The following is a 19955-nucleotide window of genomic DNA, read 5'->3' as shown; positions in this document are numbered from 1 at the left end:
GCTCCGGTTGATGTGATGAATTGCATTAATTGACTTGTGTATATTGAACCAACTTTGCATCCCTGGGATGAATCCAGTTTGATCATGGTGTATGAATTTTTTGATGACCTTTTGAAGTTGATTGGCCAGAATTTTGTTGAGAATTTTACATCAATGTTCATCAGGGAAATTTGTCTATAGTTCTCTTTATTTGATAAGTCCCTGCCTGGTTTTGGGATAAGGGTGACACTGGCATCATAGAATGTGTTTGGTAGTGAACTTTCTCTTTCAATTTCATTGCAGAGTTTGAAAAATATTGGTGTGAGTTCTGTTTTGAGGGCCTTGTAGCATTCTGCTGTGATTCTGTCTGGACGTGGGCTTTTCTTGGATGGGAGATCACTTATTGCCATTTCTATTTCAATGCTTGATGTGGGTCTGTTTAGAAAGTTTAAATCTTCAAGGTTGAGTTTGGGGATATCACTTTTTTCTAGGAAATCATTCATTTCTTCCAGGTTATTGAATTTGTTTGCAAAATAGTCCCTTATTGTGTTCTGAATCTTGGCTGTTTCTGTGGTGATGTTACCTGTTTCATCTCTGATCTTGTTTATTAGGGTGAGCTGCTTTCATTTTTTGGTCAGATTTGCTAGGGGATTGTCTATCTTGTTAATTTTTTAAAGAACAAACTCTTCGTATTGTTGATTCCTATGATTTTTTTGACTGTAAGTCATTTAATTCTGATTTGATTTGAATTATTTGCTTCCATCTATTGGCTTGGGGTTTGGCTTGTTGTTCTCTTTGGAGGAGCTTAAGGTACTTCTTTAAATTGTTGAATTGCTGTTTCTCCAATTTGTTGATGTAGGCACTCAGAGATATAAATTTTCCTCTGAGTAATGCCTTTGCTGAGTCCCAAAGGAGCTGGTACTTTGTGTGCTCATCTTTGTTGAATTCCATAAACATTTGAATTTCTGTTCTAATTTCTTCAGTGACCCACTGATGGTTCAGCAATGTGTTGTTTAGTCTCAATGAATTGTAGATTTTCTATGGTGGCTGTTTGAGTTGAGCTCTAATTTTATTCTGAGAGAATTCAGGGAAAGATTTTGATACTTTTGAATTTGTACAGATTTTCTTTGTGCCCTAAGATGTGATATATTTTGGAAAATGTTCCATGTGCTGCTGGAAAGAATGTGTATTCTGGTGTTGCTGGATAGAATATTCTGTAGATGTCGGTTAAGTCTAGTTGGTGTATGCAGTTGTTTAGTTCTGAGGTTTATTTGTTCAGTTTTTGTCGTATTGATCTGTCCGGAGGTGACAGTGGAGTGTTAAAGTCTCCAACTATCAATGTGTTTGGGTCTATGAGTGTTTTTAGAGTCAGTAGTGTTTGATTGATGAAGTTGGGTACTCCTATATTTGGGGTGTAGATATTTAGGATGGTTATATCTTCCTGTAGGAGAGATCCCTTTGTTAGTATATAGTAACTGTCTTTGTCTCTTCTTACTATTTTTAATTTGAAGTCAATTTTATATGATACTAGGATTGCAACTCCAGCATGCTTACGGGGACCCATTGCTTGATAGGTTTTATTCCAGCCTTTCACTTTAGAAGACGATTGCTTTTGCTGGATATATGTGTCTCTTGCAGGCAGCAGAAAGATGGATCTTGATTTTTTTATCCAACTTATGAGCCTGTGTCTTTTAATTGGAAAATTAAGTTGATTAATGTTGAGAGTTAGGATTGAGAGGTGATCATTTGTTCCTTTCATTATAGTTATCTTGTTAAAAGCTGTGTCTTCCCAATTCCAGATCTAATTTCCATTTCTCTATTTAGGGTTAATTTCTCTGTCTGTATTGTGATCTTGATTATTTTCCATGTGTAGTACATCCTTGAGGATTTTCTGTAAAGCTGGTTTGGTGGAGATATATTGTTTCAGTTTTCGTTGCTGTGGAGGACTTTTTTTTTGACTTTCGGATATGAATGAGAGTTGCCAGGGTACAGTATTCTTGGTTGATATTTATTTTTCTTTAGGGTGTGGCATACCCCATTCCTGGCTCTCCTTGCTTTCAGGGTCTCTGCTGAGAAGTCTGGGGTACTTCTGATTGTTTTTCCTTTCTATGTGATTACTTTCTTCTCCATAGCAGCTTTAATGATTCTTAGCTTGGACTCTATTGATCCTGTTTTGATCACAATGTGTTGGTGGGATGTCCTATTCTGGTATGGTTGCTTTGGTGTTCTAAATGCTTCTCATAGAAGGATAGGCCTATCCTTCTGGATATTTGGAAAGTTCTCAGCTAATATTCTGTTAAATAAGGTGCCTATTCCGTTGACTTATATCTCTAGATTTTCCTCAATATCTATTAGCCTAAAATTGGGCATCCTGATTGTATCTTGGAGCTCCTGAAGTGATTTGTTTTGCTGATTGGATTGGTTTTGTATTGTTTTTTGTTCTTTCTCCATAGATTCTCAGGAATCTTCAGTTCCTGAGATTTAATCCTCTGCTTCATCTAGTCTGCTCTGTAGGCTAGCCACTTGATTTTGAATTTCCCTTCCTTCTGATTGGTTTTTCATGATGGCTTCCATGTATTTGCTATAAATTTCTCTTAGTCTCTGTATGGATTTTTTTACTTCCTTAATTTGGTTCTGCGTGCCGTCCCTCAAATATTTTAGCTGTGCAGCTATCTTTTCACTGGATTCTTGAAGTTCATTTATCTTTCTTTTTGTGGAGGTCATGAAATACTCTATTAATTTTTGCTTTGCCTCCTCATGCTCTGGAGTAGTTGTTTGAAGAGATTCAAACTTTTCTTTTTTTTAAAGTTTTTATTATAAAACTGATGTACAGAGAGGTTACAGTTTCATACGTTAGGCATTGGATACATTTCTTGTACTGTTGAGATTCAAACTTTTCATTTAACATTTTTATCAATAGAGTTTGTAGAACATTTTGAGGGTTCTCTTCTATGTCTTTGATTGACTGCTCTGTTTCCTGCTTGTTTTGAGTGGGAGAAAAGACTCCATTGTTTGCCATCTTTCTTGTGCTTCTTCTGCTCATTTGCATTGGAAATGCCAATCTACAAGCACCTGTGAGCACCATTTAAGACCCAGAGCAGACCTTTCAAGCACTGTTGTATAAATTTTAGAAGTTCACAATTATATACAGATATCTTCCCTGTCTTTTTTGTATATAAAAGCAAATTTGGTGTCCTCAGAGAGTACAATTTTAATATAACCCACCCTGAGCCCCCTATTCAGTAGTTACTTATTTACCATTATAATCATATGAGCAATTTTTGTTCTTTTATTTAGTTCTTTTTGGACTGGTGAGATTTCTCTATGAACCCCTTTGACTCACTCGGATCGAATAGGGATACCCTCTATCTGATATCCAGTGGTCAATGGAGTCTGGAGGTTCTGGAAGTAAATTTAGGAGGATAAGTTAAGGGCAGTGAAGGTAATAGAGTAAAGTGAATGAGGGATGATGATTTTGGTTTAGTTTCAGTGAAGTGGAAAGGTGGAGAAGAGTACAATCAGTAGAAAGAACAAGGTTAAAATGATAGAGAATGGAGAGTCAACAGAAAAAAGTAAAGGTGTTAGTCAAAGCAAAGTAATTCTAAAGAAAGAAAATGTGAAAAGAGAAACAACGAAAAAAACAGGAAAACAAGCATACTAAACAAAAAAAATTACCAAAAAATCCCAATAAAACAAACAAATAAAGAACAGAAAACAAAAAAAGAAACTACAACTGCAAAATGAAAATAAAAAAATAAAAATTGGCATTTGGCGGAACTTCCAGGAAGATGGCGGAGGAGCAGCAGAGCCCTAGCTGAGCTCCCTCTGACATCGCAGTTTTCTCACCCCATAGAAACTTTTACTCCTAGAAAGACAGCCAGAATAAGTTCTAACAGTACAGGGATTCTGGCCAGGAAGGAAAAATCGACTTTGCTCTTCTGAAAACACAGCTTTGAGCTCTGGGTGGAGTCCTGCCGAGGCTCCAGTGCCTGTGCCGGCACAGCGCCCGGCACAGTGACCAGCACTCTGCGCGGCTAAAGCACACAGTGTAGACCAGGGAGAATTCCTCCAGACAGCGAATGAGCACGGACGGGCTGAAATCATGGAGAAAGCGTGAGTACCCAACGAAAGATATTCTCACTCGCGCCCACAGAGCAGCTTCTGGAAGGTAGCCCTTCCCCCACTGCCAGAGGAAAGCACAATCTTTGACACTGGCATAGGGTGAGACCAGACTGGAAATAAAGTGGGCCTGGGGAAAGCAAGGACAAAGGACCCATCTTTGAAAAGGGCAAGAGGGACCGACCAGTGAGAGCCAGCTCTGCCCAGGAGAATGCCCCCTGCCCAGGCGGGAGGCTCATCTTGGTCCGAGGCTTAGCCAGAGGTGCCTCGCCCTGCCTGCCACAATTTCTAAATTTAAAGCAAAACTCTCAAGCAGCTACTGGTGGCACGGAAACACCAGACAGAGGAACAAACAGTTCCGGAGACAGATAAACAGCTGTCACAGAGGAAGCTCAATTCCCAGCCTGAAATGGAGCTGAATTCCATAGCCAGCTCTGCCTGGCAGCCACCCCGCCCAGGAGGGAGGAACCTCCACCAGGCAAGCAACTCTCAGCTGCGTAAACCAGGCCAGAGGTGACCCGCCCTGCTGAGTAGACAGCCTATTCAAAGCCAGGTATTAAAGGCCGCAGGCTGCGGCCCCACATCAGACAGAGGAGCCACAGTTCCCGAGACTGCTCACGTCCCCATCTACAGAGGATGCCCAAGGCCTACCTGCAAGCTGTGTGAACCACAGAGACCCAGGATTGTACTAACAGAGGAGAAGGGTCAGAAAAGATCCACCCCCTGCAAACTGAAAGCAAGTCAAACCAGCCAATCAGGAAAATAGACTGCAGACAATCGCAAGGAAACCAGAGACTGGGGAAAGACCACCCAAACAAGGAGGACTCCATTTTTTTTTCTTTTCAAACATTTTTTAAACTTAAAAAATTTAAAAAAAAATTTTTTTTTTGTTTTTTGTTTTTTTTTTTGGCCAGTCCTGGGCCTTGGACTCAGGGCCTGAGCACTGTCCCTGGCTTCTTCCCGCTCAAGGCTAGCACTCTGCCACTTGAGCCACAGCGCCGCTTCTGGCCGTTTTCTGTATATGTGGTGCTGGGGAATCGAACCTAGGGCCTCGTGTATCCGAGGCAGGCACTCTTGCCACTAGGCTATATCCCCAGCCCAAAATTTTTTTTTAACTTCTGAAACGTCATTGGTTTTTTTTGTTTTCCATTTTCCAAGTTTTTTTTTTTTTTGGTTGTTCGTTTTTCATTTTTTTCCTTTTTATTTTATTTTTTTAAAATAATTTTTCTCTGTTTTGTGCATCTGTCTTCCAGTATTTTCTTTATTTCTCTCTTTGCGTTCTCTTTCTTTAAAAATTACTTTCCTATGAATAACACCTCCACTCTTTTCTGCTAACTCTCCATTGTCTATCATTTTAACCTTGTTCTTTCTACTGATTCTACTCTTCTCCACATTTCCATGTCACTGAAACTAAACCAAAATCATCACTCCCCCAATACATTTTACTCTATTCTCTTTACTACCTCTAACTTTCCCCCCTGACTTACTGCCAGGACCTCCAGGTTCCATTTACTCCTGGTTATTGGATTGAGGGTATCCCTTCTTTATCCAAGTGAATCAAAGGGGTTCATAGAGAAAGCCAGTCCTAAAAGAACTTAATATAAGAACAAGACTTGCTCATAGGGTTGTAACAGTAAATAAGTAACTACTGAATACAGGGCCCAGGATGGGTTGTTATATTGAAATTGTATTCTTTAGGAATACCAAATCGAATTTTAAACACAGGTATACAAGGTATCTGTATATAATTGTGAACTTGTAAGATTTACACAACAGTGCTTGGTAAGGGCTGCTTTGTGTCTTAAACGGTGCTCACAGGTTCTTGTAGATTGGCATTCCTAATCCAAAAGGGAAGAAGAAACCCAAGAAAGATAGAAAACAATGGAGTCTTTTCTCCCACTCAAAACAAGCAGGAAGCAGAGCAGTCAATCAAAGACATAGAAGAGAACCCTCAAAATGCTCTACAAAGTCTACTGATAAACATGTTAAATGAAACGTTTGGATCAATACAGCAATCCTTCCATAAAGTAATAGATGATTTCCTGGCCTCAACAAATAGAACGATAAATGAAATTCAAGAGTCCAATGAAAAGATAGCTACCCAGGTAAAATATTTGAGAGACAGCACTCAAAACCAAATTAATGAAGTAAAGAAGTCCATGCAAGACCTAAGAGATGACATGGAAATCATCAGGAAAGACCAGTCAGAAGGAAAAGAGAATCGAAATCAAATAGCTAGCATACAGTCCTGACTAACAGAAGCAGAGGATTGAATCTCAGGAGCTGAAGATTCCTTGGAATCTATGGAAAAGATAAAAAAATCAGTACAAATCCAGTCTAATCAACAAACAGATCGCTACAGGAGATTCAAGACATGATCATGAAGCGCAATTTAAGGATAATAGGTATTGAGAAAAACTTGGAGAAAGAGGTTAATTGGATAGGCAATCTATTTAACAGAATATTAGCTGAGAACTTCCCAAATATCCAGAAGGATAGGCTTATACAGATTCAAGAAGCATTTAGAACCCCAAACCGACCAGACCAGAATAGGACATCCCACCAACACATTGTGATCAAAACAGGATCAGTAGAGTACAAGGAAAGAATCCTTAAAGTTGTTAGGGAGAAGAAAAGAATCACAAAAAAAGGAAAAGCAATCAGAATTACCCCAGACTTCTCAGCAGAGACCATGAAAGCAAGGGGAGCCTGGAATGAGGTATACCAAACACTAAATAAAAATACCTACCAACCAAGAATACTGTACCCAGCCAACTCTCATTCATAGTAGAAGATCAAATAAAATCTTCCACAGTAAGGAAAAACTGAATCAATATATCTCCACCAAACCAGCTTTACAGAAAATACTCGAAGATGTACTATACAGGGAAAACAATCAAGATCTCAATACAGACAGAGAAATGAACCCTAAATAGTAAACGTCAGATCGAGAAATGGGAAGACACAGCTTTAAACAAGATAGTGATAATGAAAGCAACAAACGATCATCTCTCAATCCTAACTCTCAACATTAATGGACTTAATTCTCCAATCAAACGACATAGGCTCATAAGTTGGATCAAAAATCAAGATCCATCATTTTGCTGCCTCCAAGAGACACATCTATCCAGCAAAAGTAAACATCTTCTAAAAGTGAAAGGCTGGAATCAAATCTATCAAGCAAATGGCCCCCATAAGCAGGCTGGAGTTGCAATCCTAGTATCAGACACAACTGACTTCAATTTAAAAAAGGTAAGAAGAGACAAAGAAGGTTACTACATACTAGCAAAGGGATCTCTCCTACAGGAAGATATAACCATTCTAAATATCTACACACCAAATACAGGAGCACCCAACTTCATCAAACAAACATTACTGACTCTAAAAACACTCATAGACCCAAACACATTGATAGTTGGGGACTTTAACACTCCACTATCACCTCTGGACAGATCAACACACCAAAAACTGAACAAAGAAATCACAGAACTAAATAATTGCATAGACCAACTAGACTTAACCGACATCTACAGAATATTCCATCCAGCAACAACAGAATACACATTCTTCTCAGCAGCACATGGAACATTCTCCAAAATAGATCACATCTTAGGGCACAAAGAAAATCAGTACAAATTCAGAAGTATTAAAACCATTCCCTGCATTCTCTCAGACCACAATGGAGTAAAATTAGAGCTCAACTCAAACAGCCACCACAGAAAATCCTACACTTCATGGAGACTAAACAACACATTGCTGAACCATCAGTGGGTCATTGAAGAAATTAAAACGGAAATTCAAATGTTTATGGAATTCAACCAAGATGAGGACACAAAGTACCCACTCCTTTGGGACACAGCAAAGGCAGTACTCAGAGGAAAATTTATATCAGAGTACATACATCAACAAACTGGAGCCCTCTTGCTACTTGGCTATTTTCTCAGCCCTATATAGAGTATGTTCATTGTTCTAAATTATGTCTGTTCTTCAGGTCCACTGAGGTCTCTGTATGGAACTTGGGTCTAATATATTTTCACAAGGAGAAAACAGAGTTAGTTTTGATATTGATTTAAGTTTGTGATAGAGAAGATTTCCTCTATTGCCACATGTTCTTTGACAAGTGCATCATGAAAATGTCTTGATGTATGTTATGTAAAAATTATGTTAGGGGTGAAAGTTGGGAATGCAAATGTGCAACTCAGTTTTGGCATTGACATTGACTTATTGACATATAATTGCTGGTTTTAGCATGCTGATTGCTTCCTTGGGCAATAGTAAATGGGTACATTTGTAGAGGCCTCTGTACATGGAATTCTTATTGAAACCTACCTGACTCAATCAGAAATTTCCTGTGGCTGTTATGGATTTTGTGGGTATGAATCCATCCTCTGGTTGTCAACTTTAGTTGACATCTCACGGGCATTGACTTTTTCTGGTCATTTCACCATGCACCTGACATGGTATTCTCTGATGTAATCCAATTTCATCATCCCAAGTGGTTTTCAAGCAGATATTATCTTGGCACAGACATTGGACCAAATATATCAAAGATAACTTCATCTCTAGGGCCTATCTGTGCTTTTGGATGAAATCATAGCACCTGGGCTGAAGATGGAGAATCTGTAATCATGTTTTCCAACTCATGTTTTTCTCCTGAATGCAAGGCCTCACAATCAGAGCCCTAGGGAAGAGTTTTACACATTCATCTCGGGGACTCACAAGAGGCTTCGATGAATGGTAGTCTAAAAGACACATATGCACATATACAAAGATATATAAATTATATGCACTTGACCCTGTGAGCCTCACTTCCAGGTAGAATTTCATCTTGGCAGACGCTTCAGGGATGTGCCCTTTGACTTTCATACTCCTTCTCCAGCTTCCCCTCCTTGTCAGGTCCTTGGCTGGTACTAGCTGCTTTTCCATAATGAAACAGAGAGCGCACATGGATGGAGATTTGACAATTGCTGGGTTTTTCCCTCTTTATACTTTGGGAATAGATCGCAGGAAAAGAGATGATTCCAACAATGAAGAACACACACCGTAAGTAGCTCATCATTTTTCCCCCCATTACTGTTTTGTTCTCAAAATGGGCAATGGCGGAGGGAACTCTGGGTACACATATCAATAGTCTCTGCATCCTCTACTCTGAGATCCCATCACCAAATGTGCCACAAAATATTCAGCATTGTGACTTTATCTTGCATCTACTGTTGATTTCCTGACTGCTAGCGAAGCTGGAAGCTTCTCCTTTCCAGGCTGTAATCTCTTCACTTTACTCCAGCATACCTGTATCTCCTGCATCCCAGCTATCATTATAGAGAATGATGTTATTACAAACAAGCTGTGTCAGTGGCACAAGTTTTGTAAAATACTGCAGACACATTTCTTTTCCTCCAAGCCAGTGGTCTGAGAATTTTTCTTTAGGGACACCTATAGTTTGAGGATTGGGGTTTGAAACAAGTTTGGGTAGGAAAGTCTGTGAAATTTTATTTTATTTTATTTTATTTTTGGCCAGTCCTGGGCCTTGGACTCAGGGCCTGAGCACCATCCCTGGCTTCTTCCCGCTCAAGGCTAGCACTCTGCCACCTGAGCCACAGCGCCCCTTCTGGCCGTTTTCCATATATGTGGTGCTGGGGAATCAAATCGAGAGCTTCATGTGTAGGAGGCAAGCACTCTTGCCACTAGGCCATATTCCCAGCCCTGAAATTTTATTTTCAATTAAGCAGCCAAAAACTTGCATGTAGAGCTGAGGGTCAAGTTTTAGAGTGCTAGTCTTCAGCACAAAAGCTCAATGTCGGTGTCTAGGCCCTGACTTCAAACCCTAGTTCTGGTGCATGAATGCACACATGTACATGTAGGCACATGCACAATAACACACACACTTACTGTAGATAAGTAATTACTGTTTCACACTAAGCACTGTGTCCATTATTTTATGACAGATATGCTCTACAATCCAGCTCTTACTAGGCAGGTCAGTGTTATCAAAGATCCCTTATGGGAGAATTTTATCTGCCCAAGATGAGTTCTGCTTTACTTGTGCACGTGCATAACTCTGGCTTTTGATCTGTCCCAGAGGGTCTCACTAATAAATGGCTACATAAAAGAAAGAAAAGGAAAATGACTATACAGTACTTAAAGAAGTTCTAGCAATTAATTTGATACCCATTGCAAGAGAAAATGTCATTGCCTCTATCATTTGCTCTCCTTTCCAAGTGCTGCTGTGGCCAGTGTAGCTTGAGTTAGTTTCACACAGTTGGGAGCTTAGAAGGGAGGGATAGGAATTACTCATTCCTGTCATAGACGACATATATCTTTATATGTCACTGGAATGTTTTGCTTGTATTTCTTTAAAAAGATTTTTCCCCTTTATTGTCAAAGTGAAGTACAGAGTGGTTACAGTTTCATATGTAAGGCAGTGAGTACATTTCTTGTTTAACTTGTTTGTCTTTTGTGCAGGTTCTGGGAATTCAGACCTGGGCACTATCCCTGAGCTTTTTTGCTCAAGGATAGTGCTCTGCCCTTTGAGCCACAGCTCCACCTCTGGTATTTTTTGGTGGTTATATGGTGAAGAGAGTCTAATAGACTGCCCCAGCTGGCTTTAAAACATGATCCTCAGATCTCAGCCACTTGAATAACTATGATTACAGGCACAAGCCACCAGTGGCTGGTTTAGCTTATTTTTCTTATTCCCCACTGTTTACCCACATTTAATGGATCTTCCTACTCATCATTTTCCAAAATACATTACAGTACTTTTGTTAGTGTGTGAATATAGACATACTGAGTTGTAATATTTCAGCTGATGGGTGTTTCTTAGTTACCTACAGAAATGAAAAGAAGTCTGGTGTAAAATTTTATGCATGGTATTGACTACAGATAGCAATATTTATCCTCAAAGTCTTTTGTAGATAAATGGACTACTGCAATTAGACATCAGTAAGTAATTTAACTTAATTCTGTATCCACTGATGTTATGGCAATGTTTCCCATTTTTTAATGCAATTTAGTACTTGTGCCAAGTATCTGGTTCACGCTGCAGTTCCACACTCTATATTATGTACTTTGATTAGTCTCCCACTCTGTTTAATACCTTGCCCCACATCCTTTCTACTCTGTAAAATCTTTAATTTTTTCTTTTTATTTTCAGTTTCCTGAGGTAGCTAGGATTATAGGCATAAGTCACAGGTGCTTGGCTTGCTTTGCATTCTTTTTTTTTTTTTTTTTTGCCAGTCCTGGGCCTTGGACTCAGGGTCTGAGCACTGTCTCTGGCTTCTTTTTGCTCAAGGCTAGCACTCTGCCACTTGAGCCGCAGCGCCACTTCTGGCCATTTTCTGTGTATGTGGTGCTGGGGAATCGAACCCAGGGCTTCATGTATACGAGGCAAGCGCTCTTGCCATTAGGCCATATCCCCAGCCCTTGCTTTGCATTCTTGATGGCCTCCCCGTCCCCTGGGGTTAATGCTCCACCACTTGAACCACACTTCCACATCTGGCTTTTTGTTGTTTAACTGGAGTTAAGAGTGTCATGGACTTTTCTGCCCCAGCTGACTTTGACTCTGGATCCTTAGAGCTCAGCCTCCTGATTGGTAGGATTACAGGCATAAGCCACCAGAACAGGTAGTTTTAATTTCTTGAGAATTTTTCAATCTTTATATACCATCACCAATGCTATATATTTTTTCTTCTTTGATAAGTAACTCATTGATCATGATTATCCCGAGTGCTCCAATGGTTGAACATCTTTTTCTGTATTGGCTTTCCATTTGTACTTTTAATTTTTAAAGTGTCTTCTTATGTGTCTTTTCTTTATTTGGATTTTTCTACTGTTATTTCAATTTTAGAATTGTTTTACATAATGCTCTTAATCCTCTGTTAAATGAATAGCTAGGAATATTTTCAACCATTCATTTGGCTGTCACACTCTTTCTTTCATGTTGCTGAAGTTTTTCAATTTGATGTAACCATGGCTACTTCACATTTCCACTGCTAGGGGTGGAACTTAGGGCCATGTGAATGAGACAAAGGATTCTAACACTTAGCCAAATCCAAAGTTTAATTCTTGCTATTATTTCATGAGCTCTTTGAGTTCTATTAGTTACCTGTGTATGTATGTTTTCTCTTCTACTTGCAAAGTTCCAGTCTTTTATTAAGAACTGATCAGGTTTGAGTTTTTTTAAACTACAGGTTGAAAGGTAGGGTCTTGTTTCAGTGTTTGATACATGAATACCCAGTTTTACAGTGCTACCCCTTAGTAAGAGTGACATCTCTAGACCATGTATTATTTGGAAACTTCTCCAAGAATCAGATATCTGTAGTTGCTTGCAATTATTTCTTGGTCTTACAGTGCTTTATTTCTGCTACTATGGCTCTGTAGTATAAAAGAAAATAGGTATGGTGATACTGCAGCATTAATCTTGTGTCTTAAGATAGCTCTGGCTAATTGAGGATTTCCTTTTTCATAAAATGCTATCTTTCCTGTTCTATTTGTGTGAGGAAAGTGATAGGAATTTAGATGGACACCATGGTGAATATGTAGAAGGTTTTCACTAATATGGCTATTTTCACCATATTGATTGTGCTCATCCAAAATAATGGGAGGTATGTGTTAATATTATGTGTCATTTTGTTGATTTCCCCTTTGATTGTTGATGATTTGTACTTCAGTCTTATCACTTTTTAAATATAATTTCCTTATTGCTTTATTGATTATTGTTGCTGTATTTTATTCTTGAACTTTTTTTCATTTACTTGATTATTTCATACCTACTACTAATTTTTTTCTAGGTCCTGGAGATGCAGCATTGGTTCTTTTGTATAGTGTCTGTCCTCTTGATTTTAGCAAAGATGGTTACTCTCCTCTTATTCCTTTATCTATATCCATAGATTCTAAGTGTATCTTTGGTAGGTATAGTATTCTTTCTGGATAATTCATGTATTTTTAATCTTCTATACTATAAATATTTCCTGCCATGCCCTTTTGGCTTCTATTGATCCAATTGGGAGTCAGCTGTTAAGGAAACAGGGGTACAGCTATGTTTTATGGATTTCATTTTTCTTCTAGTATAAAGAGGCGTCTATATAAGTTTCACTTGATCCTAAGACAGTCTGCTGTAGGTGTTATGGTAAAAAATTTGACTATCCTTTCATCTTTAGACATTTTATATTATTTGTATCCTTGTCTATGTTAGGAATTCTAAATTCTGTCATTTCTTATTCGAACTAGCATTTTACTTTTTTGGCATTCTGAGCTGTTTACTGAATCCAAAACACACTAGTATTTGTTTTTGGTTCAAATACTGTGGTCAAATTTAACAAAACTTTATTCACGCATCTTCATTCTTGCTTCAGTTTAGGATGGTAAATTATATTTTCCTCAAGCTCTAACTTCACTAACCTAATAGGCTTCCATTGTGATAATTTCACATATGCATAGTGATATGTGAACAAGCTCATCCTCTCATTTGTATTTCCATCTTTTTTTTTTTTTAAAAAAATGGGAAGTTTTTTTATTTAAAAATTTTAATTGTTTTTTTTTTAATTTTTTTATTATTAATTAAGCAAAAAAAATTTTTTTACAAGGTGTTGTGCACCGAGGGTACAGTTACATAGTAGGGCAGTGTGTACATTTCTTGTGATATCTTACAACCTGTTTTTCCATCCCTTGTCTAGGTCAGGTAGACCCATATGCAATTTACAATGTATCAAGCACATATACAGTGTTCACAGACTTGGTCTCTACTGTCTCTCCATCTCCCTTTGTTAACAGTCATATATCAGGGAGATCATGCCCCTTTGTTTTCTGTGTTCTAGGCTTGTCTCGCTCAACATTATTTGTTCGAGTTGTGACCATTTCCCTGCGAATAACAATATTTCACCATTCCTAATCGCTATGTAGTATTCCATTGTGTATAAGTACCATATTTTTTGGATCCATTCATCTGTGGAGGGGCATCTGGGTTGTTTCCACATTTTGGCTATTGTGAATTGTGCCGCAATAAACATGGAAGTACAAATGTCCTTTTGATATCTTGGGTTTTGCTGTTTAGGATAGATGCCTAGGAGTGGTATGGCTGGGTCATAGGGTAGGACTATATTGAGCTTTTTGAGAAACCTCCATACTGTTCTCCAAAGTGGTTGTACTAATTTGCACTCCCACCAACAATGGAGAAGGGTTCCTCTTTCCCCACAGCCCCTCCAGCATTTGTTGTTTCCTGAGTTCAGAGTATAGGCCATTCTAACTGGGGTGAGGTGGTATCTCAGGGTTGTTTTTATTTGCATTTCCTTTACTAGCAGGGATGTTGAGCATTTCCTCATGTGTTTCTTTGCCATTTTTATATCTTCTCTTGTGAAGTCTCTCTTTAGCTCTTTTGCCCATTTCCTAATAGGTTTATTGGGCTTGGAGGGGCTTAGTTTTTTGAGTTCTCTGTAGATGACAGATATCAGGCCTTTGTCTGTTGCTGTGCTGGTAAATATCCTTTCCCATATCGTTGGCTGTCTTTCTATTTTGGTGGCTATGACCTTAGCTGTGCAGAAACTTTTTAATTTGTAGTAGTCCCATTTGTTGAGTCTTTCCCCTATTTGTTGTGCCCCTGGGACTCTATTCAGGAAGTTCCTTCCTGTGCCTATAAGTTCTAGTGTCTTTCCTACTCGGTCCTTCAGTAGTTTCAAGGATTCAGGTCTGATGTTGAGGTCCTTGATCCATTTTGAGTTGATCTTGGTGCATGGTGATAGGCTTGGGTCTACTTTGAGTTTTCTGCATATGGCTGCCCAGTTCTCCCAGCACCAGTAGTTGAAGAGGCTATGTTTATTCCATTGTATGTCTTTAGCTCCTTTGTCGAATATCAGTTGGCTGTAAGAGTGCGGTTTTATTTCTGGGTCTTCAATTCTAATCCACTGGTCTTCCGATCTGTTTTTATACCAATACCATGCTGTTTTTGTTATGATGGCCTTGTAGTAGAGCTTGAAGTCTGGTATGGTGATACCTCCTGCACTATGTTTTTTGCCTAGAATTGCTTTGGCTATTCTAGGTTTTTTGCTGTTCCAATTGAATTTATGGACTGGTTTCTCTATTTCAGTGAAGAATGTGGCTGGGATTTTAATTGGTATTGCATTGAATTTGTATAACAATTTGGGCAATATGGCCATTTTCACTATATTGATTCTGCCTACCCATGAGCATGGGAGGTCTTTCCATCTTCTTGTGTCTTCTTTGATTTCCCTTATTAGATTTTTGTAGTTTTCATTGAATAGGTCCGTCACGTCCTTGGTTAAGTTGATCCCTAGGTACTTTATTCTTTTTTTGGCTACTGTAAATGGAATTGTTTCCATAATTTCCTTTTCTGTTTGTCTATTGCTGGTGTACAGAAAAGCTGCTGATTTTTGTGGATTGATTTTGTATCCTGCTACTTTGCCAAATTGGTTTATTAGATGTAGGAGTTTGGGTACTGAGTTTTTTGGGTCCTTGAGGTATAAGATCATGTCGTCTGCGAATAGGGATAACTTGATTTCTTCCTTGCCGACGTGGATCCCTTTGATGTCCTCCTCTTGCCTTATTGCTATGGCTAGGGATTCCAGCACTATGTTGAACAGAAGTGGGGAGAGTGGGCATCCTTGTCTTGTTCCTGTGTTTAGGGGGAATGATTTAAGTTTCTCTCCATTTAATATGATATTAGCAGTTGGTCTGTTGTATATGGCTTTTATTGTTTTGAGGAATGTTCCATCTATTCCTGTTCTCTCCAAAGCTTTTAATAGGTATGGATGTTGTATTTTGTCGAAGGCTTTTTGGGCATCAACTGAGATAACAATGTGATTCTTGATTTTAGTTCTGTTTATGTGGTGAATTACATTGATTGATTTACGGATGTTGAACCATCCTTGTGACTGAGGGATGAAGCCTACTTGGTCATGATGTATGATATTCTTAATCAGTTTCTGGATCCTGTTAGCTAATATTTTATTGAGAAGCTTTGCATCTGTGTTCATTAGTGATATTGGTCTGTAGTTCTCTTTTTTTGTTGGATCTTTGCCTGGTTTGGGGATGAGTATGATATTAGCTTCATAGAATGAGTTTGGAATTTCTCCCTCCGTTTCTATTTCGCGGAAGAGTTTGAGGAGTATTGGAATTAGCTCCTCACTAAAGGTTTTGTAGAATTCATTGGTGAATCCATCTGGGCCTGGGCTTTTCTTAGTAGGGAGGTTCTTGATTACCTCTTGTATCTCACTGTAAGTTATTGGTTTATTTAGTTGATTTATTTCTTCTTGGTTCAGTTTGGGCAGTTTGTACTTCTCTAAGAATTGATCCATTTCTGTAAAATTATTGTTTTTTGCTGAGTAGAGGTTTTGGAAATAGCTCCTTATGATTGTTTGAATATCGTGTGTACTTGTCGTAATTTTTCCTGTGGAGTCCCTGATTTTACGAATATGAGTCTCTTCTCTTCTTTTTTTTGTGAGTCTTGCAAGGGGCCTGTCAATTTTGTTTATTTTCTCAAAGAACCAGCTTTTAGTCTTATTTATTTGTTGAATGGTCTTTCTATTTTCAATCAGATTTATCTCTTCTTTAATCTTTGTAATCTCTCCCCTCCTAGTCGTTTTAGATTCTGTCATTTCTTGTTTCTCCAGTTGTTTTAGTTTCATCGTGAGGGTATTCACCTGCTCTGCTTCCATTCTTTTAATGTGGGTACTGAGTGCAATGATCTTGCCCCTCAGTACTGCCTTAGCTGTGTCCCATAGGTTTCTTTGTGATGTGTTTTCTTTGTCATTGTGGCTTATGAATTCCTTGATTTCATCTTTAATTTGATCTGTGGCCCAAGTGTTGGATAGCAGCGTGGGGTTTAGCCTCCAAGAGTGTGTATAGGCTCTGTGGTAGCCTTTGTTGTTGAGGGTTACCTTTAATCCACTGTGATCAGATATAATACATGGGATGATGTCAATACTTTTGTATTTGCTGAGGTTCTTTGTGTGGGCTATGACGTGGTCTATTTTGGAATATGATCCATGGGCTGCTGAAAAGAAGGTGTATTGGGTCTCTGTAGGGTGGAAGGTTCTATATAGGTCTGTTAGATCCATTTGGGAAATGGTGTTATTTAGGTCCTCAGCTCCCTTACTAATCCTCTGGGTGTTGGATCTGTCTCTTGGAGAGAGAGGAGTATTAAAGTCACCCACTATGATTGTGTTTGCATCTATCTTGCTCTGTAATTCTGTGAGAATTTGCTTGACATATGTCGGGCTTCTTTTGTTCGGTGAGTATACATTTATCACCGTGATGTCTTGATTCTGGATTTTTCCTTGTATTAATATGTAGTGTCCTTCTTTGTCTTTTTGAGTGGACTTTAAAGAGAAGTCCAGCTTGTCTGAGATCAGAATGGCTACACCTGCCGTTTTGGTGGGTGCATTTGCTTGGTAGATCTTGGTCCATCCTTTCATTCGAAGCCTGTTTTTGTCCCTTGCTGTAAGGTGGGTCTCTTGTAGACAGCAGATGTCAACTTTTTGTTTGCGGATCCATTCTGCCAGTCTGCTCCTCTTAATCGGGGAGTTTAAGCCATTTATATTTAAAGAGATCAAGGGTAAGGGTGTTTTTTCTCCTTCCATTTTCTTGTTGGGCTGTTTTTTCTTGTTTTTTTTTCTTCTTCTTGTCTTTAGTGAGCTGGTCTTTCTGCTGGACTTTGGCTATTGAAGTTTCTTTCTGATTCTGTCTGTGTGTCTTTTACGATCTCTGTTGGGTGGGCTTCCCCTCTTAATATTCGCTGTAGGGCTGGTTTTTTATTCACATACTCCTTTAGCTCCTCTTTGGTGTGGAAAGATCTGGTTCTCCCTTCGAATGTGAACTCCAGTTTCGCTGGATATTTGATCCGAGGTTGTAAGTTGTTATTCTGAAGTACTTGGATAGTGTTCTTCCACTCACTTCGAGCTTGGTAAGTTTGTGTGGATAAGTCGGATGTTATTCGAATCCTCTTCCCATTGAAAAAAGTTTCCTTCTTCGCTTTGGCTGAATTCAGAATTTGCTCTTTAATCTTGAGGTCTGTAGTCTTGAATATTATGTGCCTTGGGGTGGTTTTCCTGGGGTCTGGCCTGCCAGGTGTCCTATAGGCTTCGGTTACCTGGATGGGGTCCCCTGTGAGATTGGGGAAGTTTTCTGCAATAACTTTATTGAGGACATGGTTAAGCCCTCTGCTCTGATATTCGGCTCCTTCTTCTATTCCAATTATGCGCAGATTATATCTCTTGTCTTTGTCCATTAGTTCCTGGATTAATCTTCCCTGAAGCTTCACCTTTTCTTGGAGTGTGGTCATTTTCTGGTTGTTGTCAGCTGCTTCATCGTCCAGGCGAGAGATTCTGGATTCCATATGGTCAACTCTTTGTGTTATGGTTTCAATTGCGGAGTTTATGGATGTCAGAGAGCTATTCATGGTTGTCATATCAGCTCTGATCGTGGAAATTTCTTCCTTTAAAGAGTTGTATTTTAAATCTATTTTTTCATGCATTTCAATTCTCAGGGTGTGGAGATTTTCTTTAAAGGCGGCTTGCATTGTATCCATTTTTGCTTCCATTTCTTTAAACGAGGCTTGCATTGTATCCAGTTTTGCTTCCATTTCTTTCTTAGCTTCCTGGGTGTCCTTCCAGATTTCCGCTCTAAACTCCTGGAATTGTTTTCTGATTTCATTTCTGACGCTTTCGATCATTCCTGTTAACATGGCCTCATTTGCTTTTTTATTCTCCATCTCCTCTTCAGTCGAGCTGCTTTTTGGAGCTGGCGAGGTGGCTTGTCCTTTGATGAACTGAGTTATGTTTCTTTGTGATTTGCGCATCTGGAGGTGTGTGTAGATCTTCCTTCCCTTCTGTGTAGGCGTGTCTAAGGCAGCAGGTGCTGTCGCTGTGGCCCCGCCCACCGGTGTAGGGCACGCCTACCAGAGCGGGCGCTTTCGCCAGGGCCCCGCCCTCCTGTGCACTGTGAGACCCCTACAACAGGCACTTTAGCGGGGTCTGCCTCCCAGAGCGAGCCCTGGGTTGTTGGGTTGTGCTTGCGCCCTCCCGCGAGTCCGTTGGGGGGGGGGAGGCAGTATGTGTGGGGCCCAGTGGGATCGACTGTCCGGGTGTGGCTTGGCACCCTCAGACCTCGCCTCTGCTGCGAGGGGGGGGACGTGATCAGGCTCAGGTGACCCTGCTGGGCTGGTATTGCCCACCAGCGCCTGTGATTTTAGTTGTAAGAGTCCGCAAGGTCCAGGCGCCTCGGGTGGGGCTTGCCCTGCCGGCCGTCCCCCGACCCCTGTTGGGAAGGGGACGGGGCCGGTTCTGCCAGTTCAGGAACCTTTGGGGGCCTGGGGCTGTTCCGCCCTTCCCCTGCTAGACTGGCTTCCCAGCGCCTGATGGGAGCTTCCCGCCTGATTTGGGGAGTTCTTTGTTCCCACGGGAGTGGGGAGGGGGAGGGAGGGAGATATATCTTCTTTGTCGGGCTTGGGTCTCCCGTTGGGGGAAGGGATTATGGGGGACTCACTTTTGCTGCTTTGTGTGTGTGTCCCGCGCAGCCGTTGGCCCTTCAGGGGTTGGCGAAGTGTTGTGGTGGCTTCCCCCGTTCCCTCTTTCTGCCGCACTGGGTTCCCTTGTCCGAATCCGGTGTGGACCCGAACTTCTCGTCGCTGCCGGTGTGTGTCTTGCTCCGCACCCTGCCTTGTGTCCGTGGGGTTTCCCGCTATATGGATTCTGCGCTCCTGGCAGTCTGTCTGCCGATCGCCGGGTTCCCCTTTCCCAGCCTGACCCTGTTTGGGCCAGGGTCGGCTGGTGGGGGGAGGGTGCCCCGGTGAATCTCCGGCTCCGTGTAGGTTTTCGGTTCTTCTTTTTTGCTCCTTTTTGTTTTCC

This window comes from Perognathus longimembris, chromosome 3 (genome assembly GCF_023159225.1).
Source record: "Perognathus longimembris pacificus isolate PPM17 chromosome 3, ASM2315922v1, whole genome shotgun sequence".
Classification (NCBI taxonomy): domain Eukaryota; kingdom Metazoa; phylum Chordata; class Mammalia; order Rodentia; family Heteromyidae; genus Perognathus; species Perognathus longimembris.
Note: the sequence above shows the minus strand (reverse complement) of the source record.